General features: G+C 42.2%; 1 protein-coding gene across 1 annotated transcript in view; it reads left to right on the forward strand.

Moving 5' to 3' along the window:
* Positions 1-12,471: 12,471 nt before the first annotated feature.
* SLC35F3 (solute carrier family 35 member F3) overlaps positions 12,472-12,739 on the forward strand; it is a 403,416-nt gene continuing 403,148 nt past the window's right edge. The window contains exon 1 of the mRNA XM_019418985.2: positions 12,472-12,578. The gene's annotated coding sequence lies outside the window, so the exon portion shown is untranslated. The remainder of the gene's footprint in view (positions 12,579-12,739) is intronic.

Here is a 12,739-nt window from a genome sequence, read left to right on the forward strand (position 1 = left end):
TAAATGCCAATGGCTTAGTATACACAAAGAGTATACTTTTACTTTTAATACAGTTAAAGTTTTGCCTTTTGCTCATGAAATGTCCAAAAGGGATATTCCTGATTGGGTGGCTCTCCAAGACAGCTGTCCTTCAAGTGGAGACTCAGGGACCCACAATGCTTCTACCTAGTAACATCATCATCCCTAGCACTAAAGCCATGGGAGAGCGTGTAAAGTATTTCTCAGGAAGTTGGGGTCCCGGTTGGCTCAGTTGGTTAAGCATCCAACTCTTGATTTCGGCTCAGGTCATGATCCCACGGTTCGTGAATTTGAGCCCTGCATCGGACTCTGTGCGGACAGCAAGGAGCCTGCTCAGGATTCCCTCTTTCTCCCTCTCTCTCTGCCCCTCCTCCGTTCTCCCCCCCCCCCCTCAAAATAAATAAATAAATGTTTAAAAAAAGAACTTTTAGAGGGCAAGTCTGGAAGGAGTGCATACAACTTCTACCCACGTTCTTTTTTTTTTTTTTTTTTTTTTTTCAACGTTTCTTATTTATTTTTGGGACAGAGAGAGACAGAGCATGAACGGGGGAGGGGCAGAGAGAGAGGGAGACACAGAATCGGAAACAGGCTCCAGGCTCCGAGCCATCAGCCCAGAGCCCGACGCGGGGCTCGAACTCACGGACCGCGAGATCGTGACCTGGCTGAAGTCGGACGCTCAACCGACTGCGCCACCCAGGCGCCCCATCTACCCACGTTCTATTGGCAAGAACGGAGCAGATGGCTCCAGGGAGGCTGAGATATGAAGTCTTTCTAGATGACCAGGTTAGGGGATATAGAATAGATGAGGTAGGATTGGCAGACACAAAGCACTGTTAGCCATAGTGGCCAAATATCCATTTTATCACTAGATGACCGTATAGAATATGCTCAGCCCTTCCCTTAAGAACACAACTCAAAGTCCCATAGAGCCACTGGATCCAGCTTGAAGTCCGGGACCTCCCAGTGGTTTGTGAATTTTTCAGTTTTCCTGTTCCTCAAACTCAGATATGAGTGTTTGAAGCAATCTCTGGGGGCGCCTGGGTGGCTCAGTCGGTGGAGCGTCCGACTTCGGCTCAGGTCACGATCTCGCGGACCGAGAGTTCGAGCCCCGCGTGGGGCTCTGGGCTGATGGCTCGGAGCCTGGAGCCTGCTTCCGGTTCTGTGTCTCCCTCTCTCTCTGCGCCTCCCCCGTTCATGCTCTGTCTCTCTCGGTCTCAAAAATAAATAAACGTTAAAAAAAAAATTAAAAAAAAAAAAGCAATCTCTGACTGAAGAGGCAAGTTACTTGGGTCTCTCCACACACTCAAGATTCAATAATGGAATAGACGCAGGATGACAGCAACACATACTTTCTGGGAAAGGGGAAGGGTGAGTAATACACAGAAGTCATTGGCCCATAGCGATGATGAAACCCTGTAGAGCAGGCATCGGGACAGCTTCCCCAGTTCTAGGAGGTTCCAAACTTTCAGAGTGTATCTGTTGTTTTTTTTTTCTTTTGCTCTTACAAGTCGACATTCTCTCTTGAGTTCATCTCTTTCTTATAATGCATCTTGCCCAACACAGATAATAATAGCTAACACAGAGGAACATTTTGAAATACATAGCATTGTCTTTACTACAGCCCAAATGTCATAATCCTGACTGAGGATATTGGTCTTAGCTGGTCTGATCAAATGTCTGAAAGATCAAAGACCGCCTTCCCTACTTACTACACATTGTACAACATTAGAAATCCACTTCTCTCTCGTCTTGATTTTGGTTGATCCGACCACAGCATTCACTTAGTTTTTGAACATTGTAAGGGTTAGAAAAGGAGAGAAAGACATGGCTCCTAAATTAAAGATTACCATTTATTGGGGTAAGGTAAAACAAATGCATCGTATGTGGTTATCTGTTCATCCATCTATCCATCCACCTAACCGTTATTCCTTCTTTCTTCTTTCTTTCTTTCTTTCTTTCTTTCTTTCTTTCTTTCTTTCTTTCTCTATCAGAACCCATATATCTTCTATAATAAGCATGTCAGAAATATTTATTACAGTGACTAAAATTTCTGAACAATAGGACACACTTTTTCGAGAACAATGGAACAGGATATTTTATTTATTTATTTATTTTATTATTTATTTATTTATTTATTTTTAACGTTTATTTATTTTTTTTTTGAGACAGAGAGAGACAGAGCATGAACGGGGGAGGGTCAGAGAGAGGGAGACACAGAATCTGAAACAGGCTCCAGGCTCTGAGCTGTCAGCACAGAGCCCGACGCGGGGCTCAAACTCACAGACCGCGAGATCATGACCTGAGCCGAAGTCGGCCACTCAACCAACTGAGCCACCCAGGCGCCCCTGGAACAGGATATTTTAAACCAAGACCAACTTCAGATATTGTATTGCTACACATACTATCTAGGTTGAAAAAGTAGGATCGTAAAAAGGCTGAAAGAATCCTGGAAGCGAGACTGGGAGAGAATTAGTTCTAGAAGTCACTCCCCTGGTAACTTTATAATCTAGTCTTAACCTAGAAATGGGAACTGACAAGGAACAAAAAATGAAAATCGATTTTGCAAATTGTGTGCAATATATTCCTCACATATTGTCTTATTCCTTCATTCCCCACCCCCCATTTTCTCATTCATTTAAAACCATTCATTTTTAGCAGCATCTCCCCAGGCATCATGTGGGATATGAGAGTCCCAAGGAGAGCCGAACAGTCTCTGCCTTATAGAACTTTTAGCCTAAGTGGGGAGATAATTTTTTAATCAAAGAATCTTATCAATATGCAAGAAAGCTCTAATAAGGGTTATAAAGGCAATTATAGAGTATTATAGGGTTGTATAGAAAGACCTAATCCAGTTTGGGGAGGGTCAGAAGAGGCCTCATGGAGGAGGAAAGTCTGAGCGGCAGAGGAGAGCCCGTTGAAGAAACTGACAAGCTAACAGTGGTAGGAGGTGGATGGGCAGAGAGGCTATCTCGTGCAATAGCCTGGAGGCCAGATCAAGGCAAACAAATTCCAGGAGCTCTGAGAGGCTGGTGTGGATGGAGAATACACACAGAGCACAAGTCAAGAGGCAGCTCAGGTGCGGCAAGGTTAAGGCTTGGGTCTCTTACTTAAAGAAATGAGATGCTACTCACTGAAAAGGTTTAACAGAGGAGAGTGACCTGATCAATTCAGACTCCCAAAGGCTTTCTCTGAGAAGGAGGCAGAAAGGAATGGATGTGGCAAGGCCAGTTAGGATGTTACTTTAGTATCCCTAGCAGTAGCGGTGGATTTGTTTACAAAGCTCTTTGTGATCCGACCCTGTCTACCTCTCCACTCTACAGCTTATCCCCATTCATGTAGTGCCCTCCAGACGGGTGGCTTTGCACACCTCCAGGCTTTTGTGCCCATGGCTTCTTCCTTCAGTCTTCTTTTCCTTCTCCTCCTTCTCTTTCACCCCCTTCTCCCCCTTCTCCATCTCCCTTGTCCCCTCCTCCCCCTCCCCATCCCTTTCTCCTTGTCCTTCTCCTCCTGGCTAATTTCTATTCATTTTTCAAAACTAGTTTGCACAAAAATCTAACCTGAGAAGTCTTATCTGACACGCCCCTGGTGCTACGTCTCCTCTTCCACTCTTCCCCCAGTAGTGGCTCAGAAATCCTCCCTGCATGCTTGCATGGAATCATTGGTATACATCAGTCATGGCCCCTATCACACCATTTTGCAAGTATTTGCCTGTTTGCCTGTTTGTTTATTATACCGTGGGTTCATTAAGAGCAGAGAATGTCTGTCTTATTTGTTTTACTAGCTGCTAATAAATATTTGTAAAAGAGACAGAGCTCTTAATACCCTATATTTTAGGATTCTTCGCTTTGGTAAAAATACATAATTTTTGCATCAAAGAATAATGTTTTTAATAAAGTAATAGTTAACAGTTTAAAGTTCATCTTATGATATCTTGAAATGCTACAGAAACATATATGCAGAAAATATTTCTTATTAGGAAGCAGCAGTTGATTAGCTTGGCCTGCAGCACAGTACTGATTCTGATGAACTTACTCATTGAAGTTTTATTGTGAGCAGAAAATGAAAAATATGCAATCTCATTTAGGCAGTGAGTAGAGCGGCTTCTAACAGCATATAAATACACTGACTGCTGCTGTTCTTAACTGTAGTCTCTGAATTGAAATCATTAAAAAATGAATAAAATACCAAGTAAGCAAAATGAAGTCAGTGAATGATCATTTCCATCCCTGACCCCTTTCCTTCACATTAACCCAGGAACCAAGGGAAGCCAGATGAAAAGAAATGGATGTTAATGTATCAAAAGGTAGCTTGATAAATCTGTTAGCTTTGATATGAGTACATGACTGCTTTGAAAAAAGGAAAATAAACAGACATCTATAAAAATATGTATCAGAAAGACATCAACATTTAGGTAGGATGTAGCAGGTCTTGGCAGATCAACATTTTCATTGCAACAACTTGAAAATCCAGGTAAATAATATTTCTAAAGGTATCAGAAAGCTACGGAAGGAACAATGATTAGGTGAATTTATATTCCAGACAAGCAAAACTGTTCTAAGGTAAGCTGATGGCCGCCAACTGTTTTTTGCCTCAGGAGTATTTGCCAATTCTGGCTACAAGCTGAAGATTGAAAATGGCCTTGGAAGAGGGCCTCTGCCAAAGATCAGTGAAATCAACAAAGCTTTCAGTGATTGAACAGAGCTGGAGGACAAATTGGAAACTTGAAGAACCCAAGTTTCCACATGAAATGTTTGCTGAGGTCTGAGTTTGCATGGGAGGCTGAGGAGCTAAGTCAAAAGCTTCTAAAGGAAGAAAGAGCTTTAGCATAGTCTCTTGGGGATTAAGCAACAAAGATCCACTCGAAGAAGGGTCTTGCTTAAAGAACACCAACAATTTCTCCCTTAAGGTATTTAGAACTTTTAAAAACTGTGTGGGTGGGAAGCTGTAGACTTCGGTTGGATCTATAAAGGGTAGAGGTGGATTCCCTACAGTCTTTTAGAACTCAGGAGATTAATGCCTACCAAGCTTTCAGTAAAAAGCCTGGGAAGACTATGCCTAAGGAAAAGGGCAAAGCAGTTGTGGAATCTTACTAATAGTGCAACCTAATCCCAAATTAGTTAAATTTCTGATTGGATTATGTGATCGATTTCTCATTCTCACTGCTTAAGAGAAGAAGGAAGCCCTTCTCTGGTAGGAGATGTGGTCATCTGGAGGCTCTATAATGTTTCAAATAACAATGTCTGGAATACAGTAAAAATTACCAGACATGTGCATAAGCAAGAAAATATGATTGACAATCAAGAGAAAAAACAGGCAATCGATGCATATTCATAGATGACTTCAATATTGAAGCTAATCAACAAGGATTTCAAAATAACTATGACTAATATGTTAAAGAATCACTAGAGAAGATGTTTAAAAATGTTTATGTGCAGTCCATACATACAAGTTTCTTACTGAAGAATCTGGAGAGAAGCCTGGAAATTTGTATTTGTTAAATGTGTCCACATGGTTTTGAGGGAGACTTATCTTCAAGGAGTATAGTTCACTGATCATTTGCATCAGCCTTATCAAGGGTGCTCATTAAAATGCAGATTACCAGGGGGCGCCTGGGTGGCGCAGTCGGTTGGGCGTCCGACTTCAGCCAGGTCACGATCTCGCAGTCCGTGAGTTCGAGCCCCGCGTCAGGCTCTGGGCTGATGGCTCAGAGCCTGGAGCCTGTTTCCGATTCTGTGTCTCCCTCTCTCTGCCCCTCCCCCGTTCATGCTCTGTCTCTCTCTGTCCCAAAAATAAATAAATGTTGAAAAAAAAAAAATTAAAAAAAAAAAAATGCAGATTACCAGGCTCACTGGAAAGAAAACACCTCCCTATGAATAAAATATGAGAGTCTGAAATTTATTTTATTTTCTCTTCTCATTTCATTGAGATAGAATTGACAAAACACTGTATAAGGTGCACAGCATAATGACTTGACACATGTATATATTGCAAAATGGTTACCATAACAGATTCAGATCATCCATAACCTCATAGAAATACAGAAGTATCTCCTTGTGGTGACAACTTTTAGGATTTACTGTCTTAGCAATTTTCAAATATTCCATACAACATTGTTAACTGTAGTCACCATGCTGTATATTATATCCCCTGTACTTATTAATAACTGAAAGTTTGTACCTTTTGACTACCTTCACGCCATTCCCACAACCCCCTCTCATCCACCTCCCACTTCTGGCAACCAAAGATACGATCTCTTTCTCTAGGAGTTCGGTATATTTAGCATAATGCCCTCAAGACTCATCCATGTTGCTGTAAATGGCAGGATTTCCTATTTTTTTATGGCTGAATAATATTCCAGTGTGTGTGTGTGTGTGTGTGTGTGTGTGTGTGTGTGTGTGTGTGTTTGACATTTTATTCATTCATTCATCTGTTGATGGACACTTAGGCGGTTTCTGTGCCTTGGACATTGTAAATAATGCTACAATGAACATGGTGAAGATATTCCTTTGACATGGTGATTTTATTTCCTTCAGATACATACACAGAAGTGAAATTTCTGGATCATATGGGAGTTCTATTTTTAAAAAAAGTTTTTTTTTAGAAACCTCTGTACTATTTTGAAAATGGCCACCCCAATTTGTGTTCCTACCAACAATGCACAAAACACCTGTGTACCACCCCCTCCCAGCACTTGTTATCTCTTGTCTTTTTCATGATAGTCTTTGTGACAAGCGTGAGGTGATACAAGTGTGGTTGTGGTTTACATTTTCCTGATGAGTAGTGATGTTGAGGGTCTTTTCATCTATGTGTTATCCATTTGACTATCTTCTTTGGAAAAATGTCTCTCTTCTGGTTCTTTGTCCATTTTTAGGTGGATTCTTTGTGTTGTTGCTATTGAGTTGTATGCATTCTTCATATATTTTGGATTTGAACCCCTTATCAGATACATGATTTGCAAATGTCTTCTTCCATTCCATGGGTTGCCTTTTTACTTTGTTGATTATTTATTTTGCTGGGCAGAGGCTTTTTGCTTTGATGTAATCCCACTTTTTAAAAAAAATTTTGTTGCTTGTGCTTTAAATGTTATATCCAAAAACTCATTGCCAAGACCCATGACAAGACGCTTTAACTCTGTGTTTTCTCCTAAGAGTTTTATGGGTTTTTTTTACATTTTTAAACATTTATTTATTATTGAGAGACAGAGACAGAGCATGAGCAGAGGAGGGGCAGAGAGAGGGGGAGACACAGAATCCGAAGCAAGCTCCAGGCTCTGAGCTGTCAGCACAGAGCCCCACACAGGGCTTGAAGTCACAAACCGTGAGAGCATGACCTGAGCCAAAGTCGGATGCCCAACTGACTGAGCCACCCAGGCGCGCCAAGAGTTTTATGGTTTTAAGTCTTACAGTTAAGTCTTTAATCCATTAGCACCTGAAGTGATTCTGAAAAATTTACATTTTTAGAGCCACCAGTATAGAGATTTTTTTGGAAATATTTCCACTATTGCTTTTTGTGATGCTGGATGTTCTCGAATATTCTGAACAGAACTTATATCAGGATCTCACTTTTATGCTTAGAGTAGCCCAAATTCCTTTATACACCACTTTGTAGATGATGTTTTGCAGACCGACTTAAGCCAGTGAGTTCATGCACAGGCCTTGGGCTCTTTGGATGGATGGAGTTCACAAATGAATTTTTTACATCAGTAAATGGGAAAGTAGTAACCCATAACCTAGCCATCAGATTACGATAGAAACATTTTAGATCACATTACACCATCCATGCACATAACTGTTAACCCAACAACTTTTGTTAGCATGTGTTCAGAAAAAAAAAAAAGTTTATATAGGCTGTTCTCTAAGTTAGACAAAGTTTTAGCATTCTGTTTTTTTTTTTGTTTTTTTTTAACGTTTATTTATTTTTGAGACAGGGAGAGACAGAGCAGGAACAGGGGAGGGTCAGAGAGAGGGAGACACAGAATCTGAAACAGGCTCCAGGCTCTGAGCTGTCAGCACAGAGCCCGACGTGGGGCTCGAACTTACGGACCGTGAGATCATGACCTGAGCCGAAGTGGGACGCTTAACCGACTGAGCCACCCAGGCGCCCCTTAGCATTCTGTTTTTGTAGGTGCTCTGACCACACCTGACAATCGCTCCAAGCACAGGGACAATATTCTAGAGCAGGATTCCATTACCCTTATAGTTAGCTGCCTCAGGCAACTATAAATCCTTATACATACACGCTGGCTGGAAAAAGGATGGCCGACTTTGGATACCATCTCTAAGGATAAACGTTTATTGGTTCACAGCCCTGGGAGTTCCCTGGGTGAAATCTGAAACTGATCCCAATACACAGAGGGCAAGGAGAGACTGAAGAAAGAGGCAGATTACTCCAGATTGGGGCCTGTCTTGGGTGGCCTCAAGATGAGCACATTTTTTCACCTACCCATCAGAATCTTAAAAGTTTATACAGAGGCCTTAACTGGGTTCAGTAATGCACACTATCCAGATGGTCTCAACACCTGACTGTCTCAAGACTGCATCCTTGAAACAGCTCCTACTGTGTGGGAACAGGGAGTAGAACGTATATTCAGGGGGAGGAGCCTGGGTCCGGCTCACTGGTCTACTGGCAGTCACATCTTCTCAATGACCTCCTCCAACAAGGTTACGAATCCTGTGTCACCTGTTATGCAAAGGTGGAGAGGATCTCTGAAATAGTGTATCTGATCCAGATGTCCTGAATTGCTATAATTCCCCTATGGGAGCCCATTCCTAACCCTCACTCGTCAGGCCACGGAACAAGCAAGTGATTTCATCAATCGTAACCCGCTTCTGATACTTACCGTGCCCCAAAGCAGAGCTTCAGGCGTTGATTGACGTATGGGCGATAGGAGAGCCTGTGTGGGTTATTTCTGCATGTGGTCTTTATTGTATGATGTTGGCTAGCCACACCTGATTGGAAGAGTAGGTTGCTGGCACTAACATCTCCAAGGGACTCTACATGCAGTATCACACCGCCCCCGCTGAAGTAGTTAATATCCGTTACGGACATCAGAACAGGATTTAAAGAGGCTGCTTGTGGAGGTGAGAGGTGGGGTGAGGTGGGAGCAGGGATTGCAATGGCTGACAGAGTCACTGTCCCAAACATCCCAAGATGTTATGGCCCTGACTACATCGGACAGATGTAAGTGTCATAGCAGTGACAAATAATTGTCCCTGCTAACATTTATTGAGCACTAAAGCCTGTGCTAAATTCTTAACACACGTGACCTTATTTAACTTAAAAAAATTTTTTTTAAATGTTTTTATTTTTGAGAAAGAGAGAGAGAGAGAGACAGAAAGCGAATGAGGGAGGGGCAGAGAGAGAGAGAGGGAGACACAGGATCCGAAGCAGGCTCCAGGCTCTGAGCTGTCAGCACAGAGCCAGATATGGGGCTCGTACTCGTGAACTGCGAGATCATGACCTGAGCTGAAGTTGGATGCTTAACCGACGGGGCCACCCAGGCGCCCGTATTTAATCTTTATAATAACTATTTGAGGGTGGTGTGAGAAAATGAGGTTTAGAGACGTGAAATACATTTTGCAAGGCTATCTGACTGGTGAGTGGAGAAGCCAGTATTTAAGTCCTTTATCTGATTTCAAACCCCATGCCATTTATTTAAAAGGAGTGGGGGCGGGGAGGGGTACAGTGTGGAGCTTAGCAACTGTATATGTAACATGACGTAGAGATTTTAGGCAACATGAACCTGGATATGAGTCAGCAGTTTGACGCGGCTGTCAAAGAAAATGGTTCAACCTGGAGCCCCATTGCTAATAATAAAGCTCATGTCTCTGAAGTCCTGGCCCTGGTCACGTGCTAGGTACTTGACACGTATTAACTCGTTTTCTGTCTTCACCACAAGCTCACCAGGGTCATCTCTTTCATACAGATAATGGGAACGGAGGCTCAAAAATGTTAAAGACCTTGCCTAGAATTACAGCCGCCAGAATGTGATAATTAAAGGGGGGAGTGGCCTCTGTCGTCTTCTAACTATGCCTAGACCTTCAATGTGTCTGTAAAAGCAAGGTGGGGGATTCTGAGTTCACGAAACTTCAGTCATTGTTTACACTGCTCTCTCAAACAGCGTGCCAACGGCGTCCCCCTGGGGAAGTCAGTGAGGTGGAGGGTTCCCATGCCCACACTGAGAAGTGACTCCGAGTTCAGCATTTGTAAACAACGATCTTGAGTGGCTTTGACTTCAGGCGGTCCTCTGAGGATGCTCTAGAAACACCAGGTGAAGTGTTTTTCATGGCAGTCCAAGTCTTGCTGAAGATGAGCTATTTCAGGTGTAAGAAATAAAGACTTGTCCTACAGTCTCGGAAGGGATTAAGAAGAGAACTTACACACATACGGTGGGGGGGGGGGGGGAGAGGGAGGGAGGGAGAGAAAGAGGGGGGGAGAGAGAGGAAACATGTTCCTGAGGCTCTCACAAAAGAAAGGTTAAAAATTATGTACAATTATGGAGGATATTAATTTTTTATTTATATACCTAAGTATTTCCTGGTATTTTTATTTATAATGGCTTTGTTGTTTTTTATGATAACAGCCATAAGAATAATATATATATTAAAAGTAATATTTTAGGGGAAGATTGTGACCCTGGAAAGCTGCATAAGTTTTTTAAATAAATAGACTATCTTTTAGGGCCATTTTAGGTTCATAACAAAATTGAGGGGAAAGTACAGAGAGTTTTCAACTACCTCCAACCCCCACGTATACATATAGCCTCCCCACCAACATCAACATCCTGCATGATCGTGGTATGCTTCTTTCAACCAATGAACCAACACTGACACATCATTTTCTGCCAAAGTCTATAATTGACATTAGGGTTCACTCTTGGTGTCGTCCAACCTATGGATTTTGACAAACGTATAATGATACGCATCCGCCATTGTAGTATCACACAGAATAGTTTCACTGACTTAAAAAATCTCCTGTGCTCACCCATTCATTCGTCCTCCTCTCCCTCCCACTACCACTCTCCACACCAGGAACCTCTGGTAACCACTGATCTTTTTAGTGTCTCCATAGCTTTGCCTCTTCTACAGCGTCGTATGGTTGGAGTCATACAGAATATCAACTTTCAGAGAAGTTTCTTTCACTTGACAATATACGCTTAAGGTTCCTCCGTGTCCTCTCATGACTTGATAGTTCATTAATTTTTATCACCGAATAATCCACCATTGTACCGATGTATCGCAGTGTTTACCTACTGGGGGTCTTCTTGGTTGTTTCCGTGCTTTGGCAATTGTTAATAAATATGCTGTAAATATTTGTGTGCAGGTTTTGTGTGGACATATATTTTCAGTCTAATTTAGAAATACACCAAAGTGTGTGATTGCTGGATCTTTTGGTGGGAGTATATTTGGTTTCATAAGAAACTGCAAAACTGTCTTCCAAAATGGCTGTGCCATTTTGCATTTCCGCCATCAGTGAATGAGAGTGCCTACTGCTCCACATACTCGTCAGCATTTGGGGGTGTCAGAGTTTTGGACTGTGTCCACTGTCGTAGGTATGCAGTATTGTCTCACTCATTTTTTTTTTTTTTTTTGAGAGAGAGTGAGCTAGGGAGAGGGGCAGAGGTAGAGAGAGAGAGAGAGAGAGAGAGAGAATCCCAAGCAGGCTTCCATGCACAGCACAGAGCCCAACACAGGGCTTGATCCCACAACGTTGGGATCATGACCTGAGCCAAAAAGGAAGAGTCAGACGCTCACTGACTGAGCCACCCAGGTGCCCCTCACTCATTGTTTTAAACTGTAATTCTGCAATGACATATGGGTGTTGAGCATCATTTCATAAGCTTGTTGGCCATCTGTGTATCATCTCTGGTGACATGTCTGTTCAGATATTTTGCCAATTTTTAAATTGGGTCGTTCATTTTCTTTCTTTTTTGTTTTGATTTTTTAAAAATGTTTTTATTTTCTTTTTTTGGGGGGGGGGCAGGGGCAGAGAGAGAGAGAGAGAGAGAGGGAGACACAGAATCTGAAGGAGGCTCCAGGCTCTGAGCTGTCAGCACAGCAGCCTGACGCGGGGATCAAATCCATGAGCTGTGAGATCATGAGCTGAGCTGAAGCTGGACGCCCAACAGACTGAGCCACCCAGGCGCCCCTAGGTTGTTCATTTTCTTATTGTTGACTTTTAAGTGTTCTTATTTTGGATAATAACCCTTCATATGATATGTATTTTGCACATATTTTCTGCCTGTCTGTGACTTGTCATCTCATTCTCTCGACAGTGTCTTTTGGAGAGCAGTTTTTAATTTTAATGAGGTCTAAATTATTAACATTTTTTTTTCATGGATAATGCCTTTGATTTTGTATTTAAAAAGTCATCACCAAACCCAAGGCTGTCTGGATCTTCTCTGATGTTGTCTTCTAAGAATTTTATGATTTTCCAATTTATATTTAGGCTTATGATCATTGTTTTTCATATGGATGTCCAGTTGTCCCCACATCCTTTGAGAACACTGACCTTGCTCCATGAAATTGACATGGCCTTTTCCTCAAAGATCACTTGGCAAAGTGAGTGTTTCTGAGCTCTGTATGTTGTTCTACTTATCCCTTTGCCTCAGCCCTCCAACTTTGTTCTTCTCCAGTATTTTGTTGGCTAGTCTGGGTCTTTTGCCTCTCCATATAAAGTTTAGAATCATTTTGCTAACAGCCACAACATAACTTGCTGAGAG

The sequence above is a fragment of the Panthera pardus genome, unplaced genomic scaffold, assembly GCF_024362965.1.
Source record: "Panthera pardus isolate Hobbes unplaced genomic scaffold, ASM2436296v1 HiC_scaffold_22, whole genome shotgun sequence".
Taxonomy (NCBI): Eukaryota; Metazoa; Chordata; class Mammalia; order Carnivora; family Felidae; genus Panthera; species Panthera pardus.